Below are 11,560 nucleotides of genomic sequence, written 5' to 3' on the forward strand. Positions count from 1 at the left end.
TTAGTTCAACTAAGCAAATGATTAATTTAGGAGAATATTATTTCAATTTGACTATTTTATTCTGTTTAAAAAATGTAAACAAAATTAGCCAAAACAAAACCAAAATCCCAAACAAATACTAAGCCTTTCAGTTAACTCTGTCAAAAAATTTGAGACATTAGAAAACAGGTTATTTGCAATAGCAATGTGAATTTTTGTGAATCCACCAAAAGTTGAAGGAATTTGATTATGATTAACTTGATTTTAAGAATTAGTTCTTAAAATGTATATGTTGATAAAAATGTCCCTCTGTAATGGTGAATAACGTGTATAGTTACTGAGCATCATTGTACGTTTGTCCAGACTCATAGAATGTACAACAGCAAAAGTGAACCATAGTACAAACTGTGGGCTTTGGGTGATAATATATTAATGTAGGTTCATCCGTTATAACAAATATACTGCTCTGTGGGGAATGTGTGTAGGTAATGGAGGCCACTATGCTTGTATGGACGGTGAGCAGGAGGTGTATAGGAAATCTTTGTACCTTCCACTTAATTTTGCTGTGAACCTAAAACTGCTCTAAAAATAAAGTCTACTTTAAAAAAAGAAAAGAAGTCTGGACTTAAGAATGTGGACTTTTCGCCAAGGAAATAACGGAAATTCTTCCCCCGAAAAGTGCTGGTATATGAAAGATGAGCATGATTAGGTTGAGAGAAATGAAACAGGAAAGTAATGTTTGCAATTGACTAGGAAAATTTAGAAATCTTTGGCTAAACTCTTTAGGTATCAAAGTTGAGTTCATTAACTTACTAGGTTTTCTCTCATTTATACTGAAATCAGTTTTGCCTCTTGAACCAGATTGCTAAAGACTAATGGCCACTCAGAAAAGAAACAGAGAGGAGTAGGGGAGAGAGAGAGAGAGAGAGAGCTGTGCGCACGTAGGCAGGCACACACACTGTGGACCTGCTCTTGGTTGACTGCCTAGCCTCCCCCATACCTGTCAGCCAAGGGTGGTTAGAAAACCACTGCGTCTTTTGTGGCGACAGAATACTCTCTTCCTACTGGCTGCTTTGTTGGGAGGTTTGCCAGCTTCACTGCAGAGGACAGACTGTTGTTGTTGGTAAAGAAAGGTGGAAAGAAACAAATTGATTCCTTGGATTTGTTAAAAATAGGCTACTTAAGCTTGGAGGTCAGGGAGGTTTGAGAATGAGGGGCATGTTGGGGTCAGACCCTTGCTCTCAGCGGTGCAGTGTTTACTGAATAAAATTCAACAGGTAACAGACAGAGCAAACACAGATAATCTTCAGAAGCTTTCAAATCTTTAACAGTAAAATAAGTTAGTCTTTGACCCTAGGATAATATCAGGAGTCAGATCCCAATGTGTTTTAGCTATAAATAGATCAACTTTCTGAAACTATGAAGGGACAATAAAGGCAAAATATGCGCAGGTACGTATGTACATACATGCATATCTATATATGTTCCAGGTTAAGGGTTTACAGTAAATACTAACTAAAATGACAAATACACAGCTATTTTTGGTTTAATTTCTTTTAGATTCCCACTAGTTGACATAGTGAAATGAGGCACCTTTCCAGTAAGTTCCCTCTTGTTGTTGTTCTGTTGTTCAGTCGTGTCTGACTCTTTGTGACCACATGGGTTGCATGTGGTCACATGGCTTCCCTGACCTTCACCATCTTCCAGAACTTGTTCAAACCCATGTCCATTGAGTCGGTGATGCCATCCAACCATCTCGTCCTCTGCTTCTCCTTCTGCCTTCAATCCTTTCCAGAATCATAGTCTTTTCCAAGGAGCTTCAGCTTCAGCATCAGTCCTTCAAATGAACATTCAGGATGGATTTCCTTTAGGATTGACTGGTTTGATCTCTTTGCTGTCCAAGGAACTCTCAACAGTCTTCTCCAACACCACAGTTCAAAAGCATCAGTTCTTCGGTGCTCAGCCTTCTTTGTGGTCCAACTGTCACATCCATAATGACTACTGGAAAAATCATAGCTTTGACTATATGGACCTTTGCTGGCAAAGTACAGTGTCTGCTTTTTAATACACTGTCTAGGTTTGTCATAGTTTTAATCCTTTTTAGTACTTCAGTATAACAATAGTTTATTTATTAAAATAATTTCACATATTTTGTAGCTCTACTCTACACAGGAAATTTGTGTTAGCATGTTTAATCTGCCATCTTGGACTATTCAGAATTTAAAAAATAATAGCTATCTTAGAAGCCATTATGAGTCTCCCTGGTAGCTCAGTGGTAAAGAATCTGCCAGCAATGCAAGAGCAACAGGAGATGCAGGTTTGATACCTGGGTTGGGACGATCCCCTGGAGAAGGGTTATGGCAATCCACTCCAATGTTCTTGCCTGGAGACTCTCATGGACAGATGAGCCTGGTGGGCTACAGTCCATAGGGTCACAAAGAGTCAGACAAGACTGAATGACCTAGCATGCAGCACGTACAGGGGCCATTCTTTATGCATCAGTTTATTGTTCTTATGTAATTCACCTTAATATTCAACTCACACTAAAGTAACTTATTAAGACTATTTAATTTGCTTGAGAAGACTGAGACACAGTAGAGTTTTTGGTCTTGATGTCTTGCCACAAAGCATCCATAGTTATTACTACTGCACAATGAATCGTATTTCCAGAAATGTGCTGTGCTGTGCATAGTCATTCAGTCATGTCTGACTGTTTGCCACCCCATGGACTGTGGCCCACCAGGCTCCTCTGTTCATGGGGATTCTCCAGGCAAGAATACTGGAGTGGGTTGCCTTGCCCTCCTCCAGGGGATCTTCCCAATCCAAGGATCGAACCCAGGTCTCCTGTACTGCAGGCAGATTCTTTACTCTCTGAGCCACCAGGGAGTGTATAAATTGGGATAATTACAAAATTATGTATTTGGAGAGGATTTCAGAGAATAAAAATCAATTTCCCCTGTAACACCAGTTATCTAGTGTTCTTGCCCTCAGAATACATAACTAAAATAGTCATCCCTAACCTTGAATTAAATTTGGAGAACTCTCATTTTTAATTTGGAGAGCTCTCACCTGGCTTTCATTTTTGTCTTTTAATGAATTTGTGCATCTTTGCTGAGAAAAGATATTTGAATCTAATAAGCAATTTGTCAAAATGCATTCCCCTGCACTGACATAGGATTTTTGTTGCTATTTAATTTTGTTTTTCAATCAGCAGTTTTGTCATGGGTTGGTTAGGATCAGAGATTTGACCTCAAGCCTGTACAGTCTTATAATTATGATGCCCATATCTCTGCAGAGGCAAGGAGCTCATTATTATATTTATTTTTATAATATATATGTAACAATCAGGTTTGTGAAGTGTGCAATGATTCATTGCCTACTGATGGTTAAATGGAATTAGGATGTTTTGTTTCCCTAGTTGATAAAAACACAGTAAAGAAAGAAAAACAAGATAAATGTAAAATAAACTTAATAAACACAAGTTATGCAAACAGCACTTAAAATATAATATCATGTGGAGTTTAAAACTGCAAAATACTTCATTATTTATACTTTTGAAGAAAAATTTTTCCCCAAAAGTACAAAGTAAATCAGTTATTTTTGTGATATTGTAAGTATTACTGAGACTGTTTAGTATTTGGTAAGCATTTGATACATAAATCAGTCCTTAGCCTTAAATAAAGCTAAGCAAAATGAGCTTGTGAACAGATGGCTTAATAAAAGAACAAATAAATTTTACATTTTTCTCAGGGCTTTTGCCCATAACACAGTTTTTACCTAAAATTCACCCTAGTTTCTTATCCCAGTCAATTGTGCTTTTAACAAATGCTAAGTCTTTTTCACCTGCAGAAGGAAATGGCAATCCACTCCCATATTCTTGCCTAAGAAATAGAAGAGGCTGGTAGGCTACAGTTCATGGGGTCGCAAGAGTCAGACATGACTTAGCAACTACACAACAGCAGCAGTCTTTCCCAAACATTTCCTATGTATTTCTGCTTCATGTCATTTCCTTCTCTGAACCTCTTTGAACCTTTGAACCTCTGTTGGTTATCTGGTTGGTTATCTGGTTGGTTATCTGGTGGTTATTTAAAAACACCTTTATCAATTCTTTATCCATTACAAAAGCTTTCAATGTTGAGCAACAGAGATTCTGGTAGTAGCTTAAAAATATCAGATTTTATTTTTTGCACATGACACAAAATCTGGGAGGATGTGGCTGAGGGAAATATGTCAGCATCTTAGTGATGTCAGCACCAGCATCACTGATTATCTTGTTTGTTCCCATTTGATTCCAATATGGCTGCTACAGCTCCAGGCATCACTTCAGCTCTCAGTGTAGGAAGCAGGGGAAGGGGTAGCTGCTAGCCATAAATGGCTTTCCTTATAGTAAGAAAAGGAGGAATTTCCTAAACACAGTCTACAGACTGCTTACATTTCATTGGCCAGAACTGTGTCACATGGCTATATCTACTTGTAAGACTTTGGGAAAGGGAGTTTTTAGCTTTTCTTGCCTTTGTTGTGAAGGACAAGTGGACTGGGAACCAAGAATAACTGACATGGATGGTAATCTGTGTTTAGTCACTCTTTTTTTTTTTTTTTAATACTAAACTAAATAATAAAAGTTTATTAAATAGCCAGGTCATTTCCAAATGAAATAAGATTTTAAAACATTAATCACTGAATGTTAACTTCCTCTTACAAAAAATTTTTCTTACAGAAAAACTAAAGAGATTTTAAACTATTAATAAACATATAAATATATTTATATTAAAATAAATATATATGATAACAAAGATATTCACCAATCTATAAAATACTAACATACAAGACACTTCATAATTGCTAAAGAAAAGATATATGCTTTTGATAAAAGATACAAGATATGGCAAATAAAATGATGAATACAAAAACATAAAAAAGAGTTTATGACAAATGAGAGAAAATTTTATGACTTATCTCTGTATTGCTGCTCTATCTCCAAGCTATAGACATCACCCCACTGTTACTTACTGATATAAATTATTTTTGTATGAGAACTATGTACTTTTCAAAAACACTTTAAAGTTTATTGACTTATTTGAGATCAGTTACCAAAATTTAGGAAAAAATTGCATTATGTTGATGGAAGGTATTTAATCACTATTAATTGAATATCTATTAAAAAAATAGTTCTGGCAATGTTCTAAGGAGTCACAAGAAAGACATAGCTTCCTATGAAAAGTGAAAGTGAAGCTGCTCAGTCGTGTCCAACTCATCGCGAACCCATGGACTGTAGCCTACCAGGCTCCTCAGTCTGTGGAATTTTCCAGGCAAGAGTACTGGAGTGGGTTGCCATTTCCTTCTCCAGGGGATCTTCCCAATCCAGGGATTGGATCCAGGTCTCGAATCCAGGTCTTCTGCACTGTAGGCAGATGCTTTACCATCTGAGCCACCGTTCACGTAAATATTTATACATGTGATATCGATAGATGATTTTGATGAAGTACAGAATAGTTTTGCCTTTGATCTTGCTAAATTTCATACTTTATTTTTCCCTCCTTTGGAAAGCCAAGAAAGAAGTAATTGTTAGAGTGGATATAGCATCCATCTCTTTTTTTTCCCTAAATTAATGTATGTGCAACAAAATAAAACTTTAAGTCAGCAAAGTGCATGTTAATAAATGAACAATGAGCAACATAACAACACATGTATTTTATTTGTAAATAAAAATTTACAAACAGTCTGTATTTTGGAATAATTTTCACTTTGGGGGGGAATTTACTAATTTTGGTGTATGAGGCAAAGAGAAGAAAAAGAAAGAGAAGTTGACTTTTGTTTTTGTCAATCATAAAATTTTAATCTTTTTTACAACTATTTTGACATGAAGATCTCTATTTAGTCATTTTCAAATTTCCAACAAAAGTTCCTTTCAAATTTTCCTTTTCCAACCAATGTCCTCATGTTATATGCGTTAAATATTAAAGGTGTTTTGCTTTCAGAATGATCATTGTTTTATGTTAAATACAAGCCTGGGAAGACAATGCTAGTAGACTTACTTATAAAGGGCCTTGTTTGACATAACCATATCTTGAATCAATTATTGTTCCTGCTTTTTAAAAATTTCTCTTAGCATTTTCCCTCTTTCAGCAATGAAGACAACTAAATTTGTACTATTTGTGAAACTGAACCTCAGTGTGCTATCGCCACACATGACCCTTAGTGGGATGCCTGTAAATGGCTGAAGTCCCAGTAGTCAGACTGGCCTGGATTTGAAGAGCAGAAGTACACGGGGACCGTGAATATGTCCTGTTGATAGCTCCCGCTGCACACACACCCCCACACCCGGCTTCTCACGTGTGAGAAGAACTAATTGAGTCCAGCGATTCCCAAGGACTCAAGTTTCTTTTATTGAGTGTGGATGTCCCCTGGTGTTCCTGGACCACCTAAGTATTAGAACTGACCTATGTCCCCAGGGACAGTAATGGTCCCCAGAGATTGAGAGTCTGGAAAATGGCCAATGACTTCTTCAGATTTATTTGATCTGGCTACAATGAACAGACTGCTCCCTGGAAGGAAAGTTATGACCAACCTAGATAGCATATTAAAAAGCAGAGATATTACTTTGTCAACAAAGGTCCATCTACTCAAGGCTATGGTTTTTCCAGTGGTGATGTATGGATGTGAGAGCTGGACTATAAAGAAGGCTGAGCACCAAAGAATTGATGCTTTTGAGCTGTGGTGTTGAAGACTCTTGAGAGTCCCTTGGGCTGCAAGGAGATTCAACTAGTCCATTCTAAAGGAAATCAGTCCTGGGTGTTCACTGGAGGGACTGATGTTGAAGCTGAAACTCCAATACTTTGGCCACCTGATGCAAAGAGCTGACTCGTTAGAAAAGACCCTGATGCTGGGAAAGATTGAGGGCAGGAGGAGAAGGGGATGACAGAGGATGAGATGGCTGGATGGCATCATCGACTTGATGGACATGGGTTTGGGTGAACTCTGGGAGCTGGTGATGGACAGGGAGGCCTGACATGCTGAGGTTCATGGGGTCGCAAAGAGTCGGACATGACTGAGCGACTGAATTGAACTGAACAATGAACAGAGTTAAAACTTTTTGCCATGGAACTTAACAGTGAGAGTAAGGGCCTCTACATTATTCTTTTTTATCTAGTACCCCTTCTGATATAAATACTTTATTAATCCTGAAAAAAGTAAGAGACAAGAGAAAGGCTTTAAAATTATTACAGTGAGGCTACATAAAACTGAATAAGAACGATAATTACAAATGAGAGCTGTAGATATATTTTTAGTTCTTAGAATGTGTCAAGGTTTTAGAAAAATATTAGATTAGGAGTAATTTGCCATGGACTTTCCTGGTGGCTCAGATGGTAATGCGTCTGCCTACAATGCGGGAGACCTGTGTTTGATCCCTGGGTCGGGAAGATCCCTTGGAGGAAATGGCAACAAGGAAATTTGCCACGATTGGAAGTGCTTTCATGATGAAAGGCACTTTTGGTAAAAAGAAAGAATGAGTTTTTCAATTCAGTTCAATTCAATTCATTTCAGTCATTCAGTCATGTCTGACTCTTGGCGACCCCATGAATCGCAGCACGCTAGGCCCTCCCTGTCCATCACCAACTCCTGGAGTTCACTCAGACTCACGTCCATCGAGTCAGTGATGCCATTCAGCCATCTCATCCTCTGTCGTCCCATTCTCCTCCTGCCCCCAAGCCCTCCCAGCATCAGAGTGCATCAGAGTCTTTTCCAATGAGTCAGCTCTTTGCATGAGGTGGCCAAAGTACTGGAGCTTCAGCTTTAGCAGCATTCCTTCCAAAGAAATCCCAAGGCTGATCTCCTTCAGAATGGACTGGTTGGATCTCCTTGCAGTTCAAGGGACTCTCAAGACTCTTATCCAACACCACAGTTCAAAAGCATCAATTCTTTGGCACTCAGCCTTCTTCACAGTCCAATTCTCACATCCATACATGACTACTGGAAAAACCATAGTCTTGACTAGACGGACCTTAGTTGGCAAAGTAATGTCTCTGCTTTTGAATATGCTATCTATGTTGCTCATAACTTTTCTTCCAAAGAGTAAGCATCTTTTAATTTCATGGCTGCGGTCACCATCTGCAGTGATTTTGGAGCCCCTCAAAATAAAGTCTGACACTGTTTCCACTGTTTCCCCATCTATTTCCCATGAAGTGATGGGACCAGATGCCATGATCTTCGTTTTCTGAATGTTGAGCTTTAATCCAACTTTTTCACTCTCCTCTTTCATCAAGAGGCTTCTTAGCTCGTCTTCACTTTCTGCCATAAGGGTGGTGTCATCTGCATACCTGAGGTTATTGATATTTCTCCTGGCAATCTTGATTCCAGCTTGTGTTCCTTCCAGTCCAGCGTTTCTAATGATGTACTCTGCATATAAGTTAAATAAGCAGGGTGACAATATACAGCTTTGACGTACTCCTTTTCCTATTTGGAACCAGTCTGTTGTTCCATGTCCAGTTCTAGCTGTTGCTTCCTGACCTGCACACAGATTTCTCAAGAGGCAGGTCAGGTGGTCTGGTATTCCCATCTCTTTCAGAATTTTCCACAGTTTATTGTGATCCACACAGTCAAAGGCTTTGGCATAGTCGATAAAGCAGAAATAGATGTTTTTCTGGAATTCTCTTGTTTTTTCCAGTGATCCAGTGGATGTTGGCAATTTGATTTCTGGTTCCTCTGCCTTTTCTAAAACCAGCTTGGACATCAGGAAGTTCATGGTTCACGTATTGCTGAAGCCTGGCTTGGAGAATTTTAAGCATTACTTTACTAGCATGTGAGATGAGTTTTTAGTTAATTATAAAAGTAATTTAGTACTTTTATATGGAGACTTCAATGCACGTTAGATACAGAATTAAACTTTTCAACAGGCAGCCTTTTTCCTAGATGACTGAATGGACAGGAACTGATTTATAAAAGTTCACAGAACAAGTTATCAACATAACTTGAATTTCAGTCTATGACTTATTCCCAATCCAGGTAGCTATCTATGATTGTACACCCATAAGGTGTATGTTTATTAATCAACATTGATCCAGTAGTGACTATGCATCAAGCATTATAGTAGGTGCAGAGTTTCCAAAGATGAATAATATCTAGTTCTGCCTGCAAGAAGCTCATAGCTATTCTGTGTTCACCTAATCACCCTGCACTGCCCACATGCTTATCCTGGAAGGGGCAGTAGCCTCTTCAGTTTCACTCTGACTTCAGCCTGGGAATTTGTCGTGAAATATACCTGAGAAATATGTTTAGAGCTAGACTTGCTTAGGCTATTTATGTAGCATACACTAAAAATACAATTGTGCATGGATATTTGGGTGGGGCCAGGACTTTTTAAAAAATGTGAATATGTAGAAATGCCCTTTCATAAGTTTTCAAATATTAAATTATTGTCAAATCAAATATACTATCATCTTTGTTTTAAAATTTCTTTTCTTATTTTCCCTGAAATATTTTCCTCTGCTCTTGAGCCAGTTGGTTCTGAGCCAGCTGGTTCTTGCCACCAAAACACTCCCCATGGTTGGCTTCCTCATAAATTTATTTAATGTTTATTTCTGACTTTGAAGATCAAAGGTTCTTAGAAAACTTCTTTTCCCTTTTCTGTGTAATAGGTAATCCAGCGACTGCTTGTTAACTTCTTTGTCTTCCAGACACAGATCCCTAAATGTTAAAGTGGAAGAGACCCTAGAAATGGAAACGTCTCAACTTTCATGTTCCCTCAGACCCTAATTTATTCCCAGGGATGCAGTATGTCTCTTCAATTTCCATCTATAGTGAGCCTAAACTTCTCAAAGAATGACAGAAGCAGTTACAAGCAACAAACCCAAGGTGGTAATTCTTACTGCTCATCAACTTTTTATATTATATTGATATTCTACTATATTCACAGCTCAGTTTAAATGGTTTTTTAAAAAATATTTGGAATAGATGGGTAGTTGCTAAAGGAAGGGGTGAAGGGAGCCAAAATATATAAACTTCTAATTATAAAATAATCGTCATAATATACAGCACATTGGCTATAGATAATAATACTCTATTGCATATTTAAAAGTTCTGAAGGGAGTGGATAGAAGTTCTCACCTCAAGGAAAAATTCTGTAATTATACATGGTGATGGATGTCAAACAGATTTATTGTGGTGATCACTTCACTATATGTACAAATATCAAGTTGTTATACTGTACCTTTGAAACTAGTATAATGTATGCAATTATATCTCAAACTCCATCAAATCCACAGAAAAGCAGTGTTCAAATAAAGATATCTGGAGTGGTCTTTACCACTATGCTCCCTATTAACAGGGATCATTAAGAGAGATGATTATATGGTTACACATGTCTCTGGAATGTGTTTTGAACTTTATTTTATTGTATGTTATGATGAAAATCTACAAAAATTCAGATAAAATAGTGAAGCTTTACCATGAAGCGGAGACTCCTAAAATACAGAAATTGCCAACTTTTCATGACATCGGCTTTTGCTTATTTCCTCACTCTCTACCAATCCATTCCAGTATTCTTGCCTGGAGAATTGAATGGACAGAGAAGCCTGGAAGGCTACAGTCCATGGGGTCACAAAGAGTCGGACATGACTGAGCAACTGTCGCTCGCTCACTGCCTTATGTTTGGGATGGCCAGCACCTTCGCTTGGTCTAAAGAGACATCAGCCTAAGCCTAAGCAGAGATGACTTCCTCCACTCCCACCCAGAGGACCTGCTGTTGGTCCCTCTTCCATGTTTGTTAGGAAGGTTAACTAAAATTTTTACTCTAAAGAGTGGTAATTAAAATCTTTTCCCCTTAGTTTTTGGTAGGCTGTAAGAAAACTATTGAGGAAGCAGTTAACAGGAAAGTAGTATTATGAACCTGTGCAACGGAAAAAATGGGTACTGCTGTCGATAATAAGAGCAGTTAATATTTATTCATTTTCTTTAATCACAAATTTTTACTATATTTGAGGATTTTTCATGTGTGATAGAAAAATTTGCAATTATATTTCTTTTTTTCAGTATTGGATTTCTTCCACTGAAATTATCTAGCCAGTCAATAAACTTTTCTTTGTACTGTGCCTGTCTGGACATGGCTCACTTATTCCAGTGAGAAGGCAAATACACTGGACAGTTTCATTTGTTTTTATGAAGTAAATGAAATTCTTCCTCTTTTCTTCTCTTCAAAGTGTGTATCCTTTGAGGTCAGAAAGGAGAGCTATCCCCTTTGTTTATGTCTTAGATTCTCAGCATCATTCATTTTGAAGATAAGGGTCAGAATCCGGAATCTGCTGTGATAACTGGTGCTGCTCAGGTGAAGGACTTCACGTTGTGACTTCACGTTGTTTGTTTGTAAGGAATTCTCATGGATATAAGAAACTAGAGTTGTATGTCCTTTCGAGCTTGCTGAAAATAGCCCCGCAGCCTACCTTAAATTTTCTTTATTTAGGGAATATCCAGGTATTGTTCCCTTTAAGAGAGAAAGACAAACACTTTTATACAGTGTCAGATCCCTTCCTATAATACAATGAATAGTAAATAATGATGCTGAGTACTTGACAGTTTGAAAAATGAT

Source organism: Capricornis sumatraensis, chromosome 3, assembly GCF_032405125.1.
Source record: "Capricornis sumatraensis isolate serow.1 chromosome 3, serow.2, whole genome shotgun sequence".
NCBI classification, from domain to species: domain Eukaryota; kingdom Metazoa; phylum Chordata; class Mammalia; order Artiodactyla; family Bovidae; genus Capricornis; species Capricornis sumatraensis.